Here is a 13,897-nt window from a genome sequence, read left to right on the forward strand (position 1 = left end):
GACTTCAAATTATTTTACAAATCAGTAGCAATAAAAACATCATGGTACTGGAACAAAAACAGACATGAAGACCAGTGGAACAGAATAGAGGACCTGGATATGAATCCACACAATTATACCCACCTCAGTTTTGACAAAGGTGCCAAAAATATATGATGGAAATAAGACAGCCTCTTCAACAAATGTTGCTGGGAAAAGTGGTTATCCATCTGCAAGAAACTGAAATATATCCATGTCTATCACCCTGTACTAGTATCAACTGAAAATGGATCAAGGACCTTAATTTCAGACCCAAAACTCTGAAGTTACTATAGGAAGGAGCAAGAAACACTCTGGAACTAATAGGTATAGGCACAGACTTCCTCAATAGAACCCCATCTGCTCAGTAACTAAGAAAAAGTATAGACAAATGGGACTTCATGAAATTAAAAAGCTTCTGCACAACAAAAGAAATGGTCTGTAAACTGAAGAGACCACCCACAAAGTGGGAGAAATTATTTGCCAGCTATACACCAGACAAAGGACTGATAACCCGAATATACAGGGAACTTAAGAAACAAAACTTCTCAAAATCAATGAACCAATAAAGAAATGGGCAACTGAACTGAACAGAACTATCTCAAAAGAAAAAATTCAAATGGCCAAAAAACACATGAAAAAATGCTCACCATCTCTAGCCATAAAGGAAATGCAAATCAAAACCACACTAGGATTCCTCCTTACCCCTATTAGAATACCCATCGTCAAAAACACCACCAACAGCAGGTGTTGGCAAAGATGTGGGGAAAAAGTAACCCTGCACACTGCGGGAGGGTATGCATGCTAGTGAAACTACTCTGGAAAACAATTTGGAGGCTTCTTAAAAATCTAAACAGAGATCTGCCATATAATCCAAAAATCCCACTCCTGAGGATATACCCAAAGGCATGTGACAATGACAACTCCAAAAGCACCTGCACACTCATGTTTATTGCAGCACTATTCACAATAGTCAAATCATTGAAATAACCAAGATGCCCCACTACTGGTGAGTGGATCAAGAAAATGTGGTATTTTTTCACAATGGAATTTTACTCAGCCACGAAGAAGAATGAAATCTTATCATTCACAATCATTCTGAGGGAGGTTAGCCAGGCTCAGAAGATGAAAAATTGTATGTTCTCTCTCATATGTGCACTTTAGATTTAGGACAAATACAGCAATGTTGTTGGATTTGGGTCAGATGACAGGGGTAGAACACATACAGGAGGTATGGAGTAGGTAGAAAACCCAAAACATGAAAGTGTTTGATGTCCCCCAACTGCAGAGGAACTAATACAGAAACCTTAAACTGACAGAGGTCAACACGAGAAGGGGATCAGTTAGAGATGAATCAACTTGGGTTGTAACACATTTGTACATGGAAGCAATGCTAGGAATCTCTCTGTAGAGCTATCCTTAACTCAAGTAGCAAAAATGCTTTTCTTTCCTATTATGTTTATGTCTTCTCTTTCACAAAATTAGAGATAAGGGCAGAACAGGTTGTGCCTGGAAGCGAGAGGGGTTGGAGGAGAGAGGGTGGAGGCAGGGAGCAGGGGGAGAAATGACCCAAACAATGTATGCACATGTGAATAAATGAATTTTAGAACAGAAGGTTCAAAAAGGACTTTCAACACAGATATGTAAATTTATATTTTATAAAATATGAGACTAAAAATAAGTGAAGCATATGTTGAAAATTCAAATGTTTCAATATAGAAGGGTGTATATGCTATCTAGATCAAGCCTAACTTTTCTTTTCCTATGGCTACTGAATCTGTAAAGGTATTACAGAAGGTTAGAAGATATATATTCATAGAAGGAACACAAATTGATGTGTTTATATCAACAAGGAACTGACTTGAGAATACCTAACTTTACTTATGATTCCTGAACAAAAATGAGAGGACATTTTGTAAAAATATATGCATATATAACAAATTCTTATGAGAATTTTATTGTAATAATAAAACATTAAACAGACAATAGTCTTCTAATGGAAATACTTTTAGTGTTAAAATAAGTTGCTTGGAATGATAAAAGGTTGTGAATTATGCCATGGGGAGTGTATATAGAATATTGTAGAAGCTGCTTCACATAGGTAAATAAATGTTGATGGGAAAGTTGGATATCCACATATAGAAGACTGAAACTAGATCCCTGTCTTTCAACCTTTACCAAAATCAACACCAAGTAGACCAAAGACCTTACTATGAGGCCTGAAACTTTGAAACAACTCCAAGCAGCAATAGGAAATACAATGGAACAGATAGGTACAGGGAAAAACAGAACTCAAAAGGCTTAGCATCTAAGAGAAAGAATGAACAAATGGTACTGCATCAAACTAAAGCATTTTTCTGCAGCAAAAGAAACAGTAACCAGACTCAAGACACTGCCCACAGAAAGGGAGAAAATCTTTGCCAGCGACTTATCTGATAAAGGACTAACATCCTTGTTTAATCTACAAGAGACTCAAAAAACTCAGCCCCCAATGAATCAACATCCCAATGAAGAAATGGGCAATTGAATTAAATTGGGAAGTCACAAAGGAAGAGGTAGAAATGGCCAGTAGATACATGAAGAAGTCTTAAACTTCCCTGGTTGTAAAAGAGTTGCAAATCAAAGCAACTCTTAAGTTAGAATGGCCATAATCAAGAATAATATCAAACAATAAATGCTGGTGAAGATATGGCAAAACAGGAACCCTTATACATTGTTGGTGGGAATGCTCCAGGTAGACCACATAATCACAAAAACCACTGTGGAAAGCAGTATAGAGATTCATCAAAAAACTAGAGCTAGAACTGCCATATGATCCAGTGATACACCTCCTTGGAATCTACCCAAAGGAACATAAGACAGGATATGGTAGAGACACCTGTATACCAATGTTCATCGCAAGACTATTCACAATTGCCAATCCCAATAAGTGATTAATAAATCAACAAATTGACATATATGTACAATATAGTATTATTCAGCCATAAGGAATTACATGTGGTTTGAAGGTAAATGGATGCAGCTGGAGGACATCATGTTAGGTGAAGTAATACAGATCAGAAACACCTATCTGCATGTTTTCTCACATACATAGAAAACAGATCCAAAGATAAAAATATCCATAAAAACAAGCATGATCATATACAAATTCAGATGTAGAAAGTACTTGAAACAGTGGAACTACTCTCTGGAAGTTGGGGAAAGAGGGAAAAGAAAAGCAATTGATAGAGCATCAGTAATACAGCATAACATAATATGTGATGGTAGAGGATATAACCATATGTATTCAAAGCTGTTGAAACTATGAGCACATGATAAAAGCGAGAGCACACAAGGAAGGGGTGAGGATAGGTAAGACACCTAAAAAATTAGCTAGCATTTGTTGCCCTTAATGCAGAGAAACTAAAGCAGATACCTTAAAAGCAACTAGGCCAATAGGAAAAGGGGAACAGGAACTAGAGAAAAGGTTAGATCAAAAAGAATTAACCTAGAAGGTAACACCCACGCACAGGAAATCAATGTGAGTCAATGCCCTGTATTGCTATCCTTATCTCAACCAGCAAAAACCCTTGTTCCTTCCTATTATTGCTTATACTCTCTCTACAACAAAATTAGAAATAAGGGCAAAATAGTTTCTGCTGGGTATTGAGGGGGTAGGGGGAGAGGGAGGGGGCAGAGTGGGTGGTAAGGGAGGGGGTGGGGGCAGGGGGGAGAAATGAACCAAGCCTTGTATGCACATATGAATAATAAAAGAAAAAAAATTAAAAGCAAAAGCTGTTGAAAAAATGGGGTGGGAAGTAAAGAGGCAAGGGAGAGCAATAGAAAGGGTCAAACAGACCAAAGTAAAGTACACCCACAGTGGGTATGCATTGAGACACCCCGTTGAACATCAAGTTGAATATTGATAATGAAAACCAGGACTATAAAACAGGTACAGTGTGTGTGGTGGGGAGTTACTAATGAGAAGGAGGGAGGGTGAAGAAAGGAGATTAAGGTGGTGGCATATGGCAGATGGACTTCATATACTAAGGAAAAACAATTCAGAAAATGATTTTGTCCTGTAAAATTTGTATCAGTGGCAAAAGTGTTTGAATAAACATGTCAAAGTAGTAAGAAAAACTTTTTATATTACATTTAAATAATATCATGCAAGTATTAGATTCAATATATTCCCCCAATTAATTGCATATTCAAGAAAACATAGCAAGTCTTAAAAAGTAGGGAAACATGAACACATATCTAAAATGTGCCAGACATTTATTTCCATATTTTATTTTCTATACATTATAAATAGAAAATGATTAATAGATGGTGTCAGTGTCAATTCCTGCTCCCTGATCATTCCAGGATGTTAAGAGTAAAATGAATTGCCATGACATTGTGTGTAATGTCTTCCACTTAGGTTCTCACATGCTGGTACCTTCTCATCCTCAAGTTGGCAACTTACATATCACAAAGAGAAAGATCACTAACTACAGAATTCCACACCTACTTCCATTACCATCCTCAATATAAACTCCCTCAGTATTCTCTAAGTTTTCATCCTCTCTTCCTACAAGTGATGCACTTATAATGACTTAAATTTTTTCACTGTATTTCAGTTTGAAAGCAGCTCCTCATAGAGCAGGGTTGCATGGCAACCATTATACCATGGAGGCTCACCACCAGAGCATGACTTTTAAATGTTTCCTGTTTATTTGACTTTCTGTTCAATCTCTATAACATGATTACAGATTGGGCATATCCATGGTCTACTTAGCATAATGTGGCTACTCAATAATAGAAATTTATTTCATGAGAAAACATTAAAAATCAAATCAGGATGGGTCAACCACCAAATTATAACATTCCATATAGGATAATCTCATAAAAAGTTTACTGAAAATTATCATCCTCTAAATTAGAAATCCATCTGCCTCCTCCAATTTTCCCTGTCTTTTCTTGCCACTAGTACCATTTTATAGTCCTTAGGTTTAAAAACTATACTGAATATTTAGATGTTGCATATAACTTATATTACATTTAGTTTACAAACTGTTGTATCATTTCCTATTACTTTTACTTATTACACCTACCATATGTTTCCACTTCCTCATGCTCTTCCATCTTCTGAAGTGTTTTGTGCTGTACTATACTTAACAATCCAAACATGTACTTTCAAGTGTTATCCATTAGCTTTTCAAGGTACAAGTTGTAAAAAACATTATAACCCTAGTTTTTTAATCTCATAAGGATTTCTTATATATCCAGATAGGCCACATAATCAGACAAACCAAAGGTTGACCTACAACCACCCTTCAGAGTTTAGATACAATTCAGAATCCATGCCCATTCTATACTTTTTCTAAGTGTGAGTTTTTCTACGAAGATACACAGGCTTTAGTAAGTGACTCCTACAAAGTACCCAAATTGTACTATTAGCAGTAATGGCTAAGCACATGACTAGGTTATCAACTAGAAGTTGAAGATGATGAGGTAAGGCCACCTGAGAACCCTATGAAGATGTAAGAAACTAAAGTCAATGCATCTCCTATTATTTTTTTTAGAGAGAGTTTCACTGTATTGTCCAAGCTGGATGACAGGTGTGTGCCCCAAGACCTAGCTCCATGATATGTTTTAACATCACTCAATGCCTACTTAAAAACCATAGCAAAAAATAATAGTAACAACAAAAATAAAAACTACCTCAGAATCCCAAGGTGATTCTTCATCTTCCTCATTTCTTAATCCCATTGCACATGTCATAACTATAAAATTTAGGCACAAATAAATTAATAAGTACCCTAATTATGATGAATTTGAGACACACCAAGTCTAGCTCTATTCATGAATATTTTAATGAAATAACAGTAATAGCAAAATTTATTTAATATAGTTAAAGCAGTTTTAGAAAGAAGTAGATACTAGAAAGAAAGATTACAGAAGAAAAATCTTTAAAATAAATGGACATCATTTTTGGATCTACATACTTTAGTTAGTTAGCATAGCATATAAGCTAGACATTAGTTCACAATTATAATTTTCACTCTTTTTTTGCAACATAAAGAGTCATTATTTGTTCTCAGGAAGCACTACCATTTTCTCCTTTTCCAATTGCTGGCTGTATTGTTCCTTCCTAATAAAAAAGAGACAAAAATAACTTTAGTAAACATATTTATTCACTCAATTATGCCCTCCTCACAAAATCAATCCATCAGTAAGACAACAAGCATTTATTATGGTTATAGATTTATGAACAAAATCCCAGGAGGAAATGGAAATAAAATACTGATTCTTCTCTATACTTAAGCAGAAGTAAGGTATATTTTAAAAATAAGAATAGAATAAGTAATTTATTAGTTCCACAAATAAAATAATTGTACTTAAGGGCACAAAAAAACAAAAGAGTTAAGTATACTTTGGAAACAAGGGAAATCCTGTAAACACGGGGTCTCTCACTTGAAAGTGAGAGAAAAATGCAAAGGAGAGTAGAGGGCCTTCTAGACAGAGAAGCATAAACAAAAGGATGAGGTATGAGAACACCATAGCAAATGATGGGTATACCAAGTTATCCAGTAAAACTGGAGTTTATACTGTAAGAATGGGATGGATAGCTTAAATAGGATATTCAGGGTCAGACCACAAATGAGTTGGTTTATTCAAGAATGTAAACTTTCATTTCATGTATTGGGATTTATCCATTAAGTACATGAGCTATAGCATCACAGATGCTTTAGTAAGTTTACTCTTGCAGCAATTTAAAGATAGATGAACATAATCATAATAGGTAGAGGAAGATAGAACAGAGTAATTAAACTTGATGAAACAGAAGATGAATTCCATTAGTAAGACTGAGAGAAGGTAAACAGGTAGAAAATAGATTGGTGAATTGCTGGGTTGGTGATTCCAGGGATGTGTGAGGTAAAGGATTTCCCCTTAAGTGTTTCAGTTCAATTCACCAGGTTCTATGTACTAGGATTCAAAAAATGGATGACAGAGTAGATTAATAAAGTCAGGAAATAACTGGGGAAGGATCAATGTCAATATTTTCTATGTGTGACATATCAAATTTGAAGTACCTAGAGGAGTTGAAGATAAATCTTAAAACAAAGATAGATCTTAAAAACATTAAGTGTAGGAGCTGAAAACCTGATGTAGGAATAGCATACAGGTTAGGAAAACAAATATTTTCAATATATAAAAAGCTCTACAATTGAATCTTGCAACCCTACACAGAAATCTTAAATTTTGAAGTTGAAAAGAAGTTGCAGAAACAACAAAGGGGTTCAATTCTTACAATTATATTTGCAAACATTTGTTTCAAAGGCATATTCTTTTTTGTTGATAAATAAATATTTCTGAGGTATTATGAGGATATGGGTATTGAACTTTATTAAAAATATATTCTAAAACATCATTTGAAGATGCTACATGAAAATATGTGTATAAAGTGTGTGGATTAAAATTTTTAAATTGTAATCAAGGCTGGTTGGCATGTACTTGAAGACCCACCCAGTCAGAAGATTGAGACTAAAGAAGCACTTGAACCCAGTGTTTATTGCCAGCATGGAAACATAGCCAAAATCTACCTCTAAAAATATTTAAATTGTTAAACAGAATATTTTCAGTGCTGGGGACTGAACACAGTGCCTGATGAGTATTAGTCAAGGGCACTACTATAGATCTATGTCCCCAAAACTTAAGAGGGTCTCAATACATAGTCCAATACGGCCTCAAACTGAAGACCCTCCTGCCTTTGCACCCTGACTGAGTGCAGGGAATTTGCACTTTTTTCATTCCTTCCACTGTATTCAGAATAGAACATTTCATTTCAATGGTAGGTTGGATAAGATTAAACAAGATATTTAATAAAATCATATAAAATATAATATATAAATATATTTCTTCAAGATAAAAACATAAATGTTACTACCTTCAAAATAAGATTTTTCTCAAGTGATTCTAAAAACAAAGAGGATATACAGTCAATAATACCTAAATATGACAAAGGCAACAATACAGTCATTCATTCTTGTGTCATAATAGTATGTATATGTAGAGTTTTAAAAAGATTATTTTAAGCTTTGGTTTTGGATCTGTACCTTTGCACAGATGCATTTTGAAAAAAGTAAAAAAAAATGGCATGTAAATTTGATAAATCTTGCAATTCAAAATTCAAAAGAGATTGTTTCCAATGATACAAATGAAAGTAAGTAGGTGATCACAGACCTATATGGGTATGTCAATTGAAGCTAAGAAAACCAAGCTCTAATCAAGTAGCAATTCGTGACCCTGAGAGAATAAATGTCAAAATTGGTAATAAAAATTAGAATGACCCAGCATGTATCTTTAATGTAATACATCAGAATCATTAGTATCATCAAAGTACATAAACTTATCCCTGTCTTCAATTTATTGTGTAATTTAGGAAGGAAACCCTGAAGACGCCAGTATATTGCAATGTATAATTCACATCAAGTAAAGTTTTATGACTTGATTGGTTTATATACAAACTTGTAGAATGATAGTTAATAAAAATATTCCTTTATTCCACACCAAAATGGGCTCTGGAATATGTACATTTCTTGTAGTCTCTAGTTTGGCCTTCTGAAAATTTCTTGACCCACTTGTGCAAGAAGCCAGTTAAAACACTATGAATAAATAATGAATAAGTAAGTTAAGCATTGAAATATAGTGCTGAAAAAAGGAATACACTAAATTGTTAGCAAATAATTAAGTATTAATAACCTTCATATTTAAAAATCACTGTATTTAATAAGTACATCATTCTTGAAATTAAACTGCTAAATTCTATCTTGTATTGTGTGCAAATTATTTTGATTTGGAATGTCATGTTAATGTTAAAAGATTTTTACATTTTTATAAAGCAAATATCTTTTTTCAAAAGTTAGGTATCTTTGTAAAACCCATTTTTTTCTCAATTCAAATTGAATTCTGTGTAATTAATACTATGAGACCCTCAACATTGAAGCAGATATTTGAGATAAGAGAAATTAATGCCTGTTGTTTATTCCAATACAAGCACGTCCTTCTTCTTCCAACAATCTCTAGACAAGTGATAATTTAATCTTTTGTTTGATCTCAAATACAAAAGCATATGGATAAAAAACAAATTTTAAGTGTTTCCATCATTCTGCTTAACTTGAACTAACCAATGAATCATCATCTAGGTATCTCTACAGGGAAGTGTACACCCTTACTATTCAGTGTGGCCTGAGGAGCAGCCAAATGGGCATCAAATGAGAAGTTATTAGAGGAGCAGAAACCAGGCCCTTGGTATCAGAATGTGCATTTTAAATACAGATCCTATATGTGATTGATTAAAGTTTAAGATCTGGCCTATACTGAATCTGTATCCAAATTATTCACCATAACATTCTATTTGGGAATATAGCCACAAATTTCTCCCTATTATTATATCCACCAAATTAAAACTACAAAAGAAATTATGAGCTTTCAAATGGAATTGTTATCAGGCTCTGACTTTCTTGACCTCTATAAAAATCTTATTCTGTCTTCCTTAACTTTCTCTTATTTTAGCTTCTGTTTCATCATCCCATCAAAAAGTAACATTTCATATGACAATAAACTATATATCTGTATGGATGAACATATACACTTAGATTTTTCTATGGTTAAAAATCATAGCAATTCAAGTTCATTGATAGCTTCACAACACTGAGGAAGACAGAAATAATGTGTAAATAGGTTCTCATTGCAAGAAAAGTTCTGGGACTGGATCTCATGGTTAATTCTCCTCACATTTCTGCTTTTCCTATTTAAAAGATGTTTTAATTTTAACACTCCCTCTATATACATGTTCCTTTTTCATTCCTTTACCCCTGTGCTTATGGCCTTTCCTATTCTTATTTCACTCTTCTCTTTTCCTCTTCGTTAACTCCCAAATTTTCTCTTGTCCCAGAATATCTTTAGATGGAACTAATGATTCACTTCCTTTTAATGACAGTTTCAATTTTAACTTATCCTGACATAGGATAATGTAAATAACTTCTGAATATTTCACTTCCTTTTTATTATTCATTCAATACAAAATTTGCTCATTAGTATATGTCAGTGGTCACATTTTAAAGAAAACTTTGTCAAGTAACGTATTAAATATTATTCTCACCATTCGCAGTCCCATTTACTGTACATTTTCCTTCTTGATATTCAAGCACATTTTTAAGGCCAACACAAATGAATGGAAGACTTTCAGAGAGACTCTGCACAAGTTAACATCAATAATGAGGTCCATAAAGCTTTTCTACACAGATATCTAAATTTCCCATTTTAAATGATGTAGGATTAAAAATAAATGAAGTGTACATTGGAAATCCAAATATCTCAGTGGAGAATGGCATGTGTGCTATTTAGATCAAGCCTGTCTTCTTTCTTCCTGTGGCTACTGACTCTGTAAAGGTAGGTAGCATGGAAGTCTAGAAGATACATATTCATAGAAGAAATACTAACTGATATGTACATCATCAAGGAATTGACTTGAGAATACCTGGCACTACTTTCCACTCCCGATACATTAGAATATTTTTAAAACAGCAGTATATATGTAAACAAATTCACATAAGAGTGTGTGTTCTAATACAGCATTAAACATCTATAATCTTCAGATGAAAGCTATACTTTTAGTGTTAAAATAATATACTTGGCATGAAAGAGTTTTGATGTCATGGTGAACATAAACTGAATATTGTGGAGGCTGCTCCACTTAGAAAATAAATTAGAAATCAGAAAACAGTAATTTCTTATAAAAGTTTTGATGGCACAAATGTTTGAAGAAACATGTCAGTATAATATGATTACCTTTCTTATGTTACATTAAAATGATAGTATTCAAAAATAGAGATATTTTTAATATACTCCCAACTCAAATACATCTTCAAGAAAATATACCAAGCCTTAAGTAAGTATGGAAACAGGAACATGTCTTTACTACATAAAATGTACCAGGTACTTACTTTCACATTTTATTTTCTGTATAATACAAGAGGAAAGTGATCATGATGGCTATAAGGCCATCTCTTGGTCCCTGGTCATTCCGGAAGGTCCAGAGCAAAGTGATGAACTGCCAAGCCTCACTGTTCTCTCCTTGGAATTTCCACCTCCTGGAATCTCACACAGATGGGGCTTCTCATCTTTAACTTGGAAACTTAAATATCACACTAAGGAAGATCTCTGATAACAGAATTCTACTCCCAATTCCAATCACATCCTCAATACAAATATCCTGTGTATGCTAGGATCCTGCTTTTCTACCAATGTCGTACTTATAATGACATAAATCTTTTCTGTTATACTTGGGTTCAAACCCAGGTCTTCACACATGTCAGCAAGCACACCACCACTGAGCCACACCACTAGCATATGCCTTCCAAATGCTTGTTATTTTACTTGGTTTTCTGTTCACTCACTATAAACCCTGGGCAGGCATATTGACTGTTCACTTAGCACACAGTGGATACTCTAAAAGAGCTTTATTTCATGTGAAAATATTACAAATTTCATCAGGTAGGCCAAGCACCGAATTACTATACTCCAATAGAAAATATCCATGAACAGTTTAATGAAAATTACCATGCTACAAATTAGAAATTCATATGGTCGTCCAACTTTTCCTGCCCTTTCTTGACTCTAATCCCATTTTATATTCCTCTTATTTAAAAGCAATCTGAATATTTATTGTTATCGAATATAATTTATATCACTTTGTCTTATATTTATACACATTGTATAGTTTTCAAACTGTTCTATGATTTCAAAAATTTACCTTTTTTATTTTATCACTTTTTACATTTACTCACATGTGCATACACTGTTTGGGCCAACTTCCACCCCCCTCCTCACCACTACCACCCCTTCTTCCAGGTAGAACCCATTCTGCCCTCTTGTTCTATTTTGTTGAAGAGAAAACATAAGACATAATAAGAAAGACATACAGTTTTGCTAGCTTGAGATAAAGATAGCTATACACAGAGATTCCTAGTATTGCTTGCATGCACATGTGTATTGCAGCCTACATTGGTTCATCTCTACCAAACCTCCTCACTACTTCCTCATCCCCTTCAAATAGTGATGGCTGCCAGTTTAAGATTACTATATTCATTCCTATACAGTAAGCGTATCAACCATATTCAAGTTTTAAGTTTCCTTCTCTTTCCCTATTCCCCTCTTGCATGTTTTCCCCTTAGTGTGTGACCTATGTCAAATAATATTGCATGCAATTTTTGGCCTTCTGAGCCTGGCTAACTTCACTTAAGATGATGTTTTCCAGTTCCATCCATTTACTTGCAAATGACAAAATTTCAGTCTTCTTTGTGGCAGAATAAAATTCCATTGTGTATAAATACAACATTTTCTTAATCTATTTCTTGGTCGTGGGTCATCTTGGCTGTTTCCATAGCTTGGCTATTTTGAATAGTGCTGCTGTAAACATCGGTGTTCAGGTGCCTTTGTAATAACCTGAATCGCATTCCTCTGGTATATCCCTAGGAGTTGTATTGCTAGATCATATAGCAGATCTATGTTTAGTTTTTTAAGAAGCTAAAAAGTGGTTTTCCAAAGTGGTTGTACTAGCTTACATTCCCATCAGAAGTGTATCAGGGTTCCTTTTTCCCACATCCTCAGCAACATTTGTTGTTGGTGATCTTGATGATAGCTATTATAACAGGAGTGAGGTGGAACTTTAATGTAGTTTTGATTTGCAATTCTTTTATGGCCAGGGATGGTGAACATGTTTTCATGAATTTTTGCACCATTTGGACTTCTTCCTTTGAAAAATTCTGCTTAGTCCAGTTGCCCACTTCCCTACTAGTTCAATGATTATTGGGGAAGTTTAGATTTTTGAGCTCCCTATATATTTTGGTTATCAGTTCTCTGTCTGATGTATAGTTAGCAAAGATTTTCTCCCACTTTGTAGGGGGTATCTTCTATTTAGAGACCATTTCTTGTTGTGCAGAAGCTGTTTAATTTCATGTAGTCCCATTTGCCCATCATTTCTCTTAGATGTTGGGGTTCTGGAGTTCTACTGAGGAAATCCTTACCTATACATATTACTTCCACAATATTCTTTATTATTTCCTGGACTAACTATAAGATTTCAGGTCTGATATTATGGTCCTTAACCATTTTGAATTGATACTTGTACAGGATGATTGACATGGACCTAGTTTCAGTTTTCTGAAGGCAGATAACTTATCTCAGCAACATTTGTTGAAGAGGCTGTCTTTTCTCTATCATATGTTTTTGGCGCCTTTGTCAAAAATAAGGTGGGCATAGCTGTGTGGATTCATATCTTTGCCATCTATTCTGTTCCACTGGTCTTAATATCAGTTGTTGTGCCAGTACCACGCTGTTTTTATTGCTATGGCTCTGCAGTATAGCTTGAAGTCAGGTATTGTGATATCTCTAGCACTGCTCTTTTTGCTCAGTAATCCCTGAGATGAAGCCGACTTGGTCATGGTTAATAATCTTCCTGCTATGGTATGGGATACGGTTTGCCTTTATTTTATTGAGGATTTTTGCATCATTGTTCATTAAGGAGATTGGCCTGTAGTTCTCATTTGTTGATGTCTCCTTGTCTAGTTTTGGGATGGGTATAATACTGGCTTCATACAACGAGTTAGGCAGTGTTCCTTCTAGTTCTATTTCTTGAAAAAGATTAAGGACTGTAGGTATTAGTTTCTCTTTAAAGGTATGGTAGAATTCAGCAGAGAATCCATCAGGTCCTGGACTTTTCTTTTGTGGGATATTCTTTATTGTTGCTTCAATTTCATTATCTGTCATAGATCTGTTTAGGTGGTTAATATCCTCTTGGTTCAGTATTGGATGATGATATGTATCTCAAAATTTGTCCGTTTCTTGAAGA

Source organism: Castor canadensis, chromosome 15, assembly GCF_047511655.1.
Source record: "Castor canadensis chromosome 15, mCasCan1.hap1v2, whole genome shotgun sequence".
Lineage (NCBI taxonomy): Eukaryota > Metazoa > Chordata > Mammalia > Rodentia > Castoridae > Castor > Castor canadensis.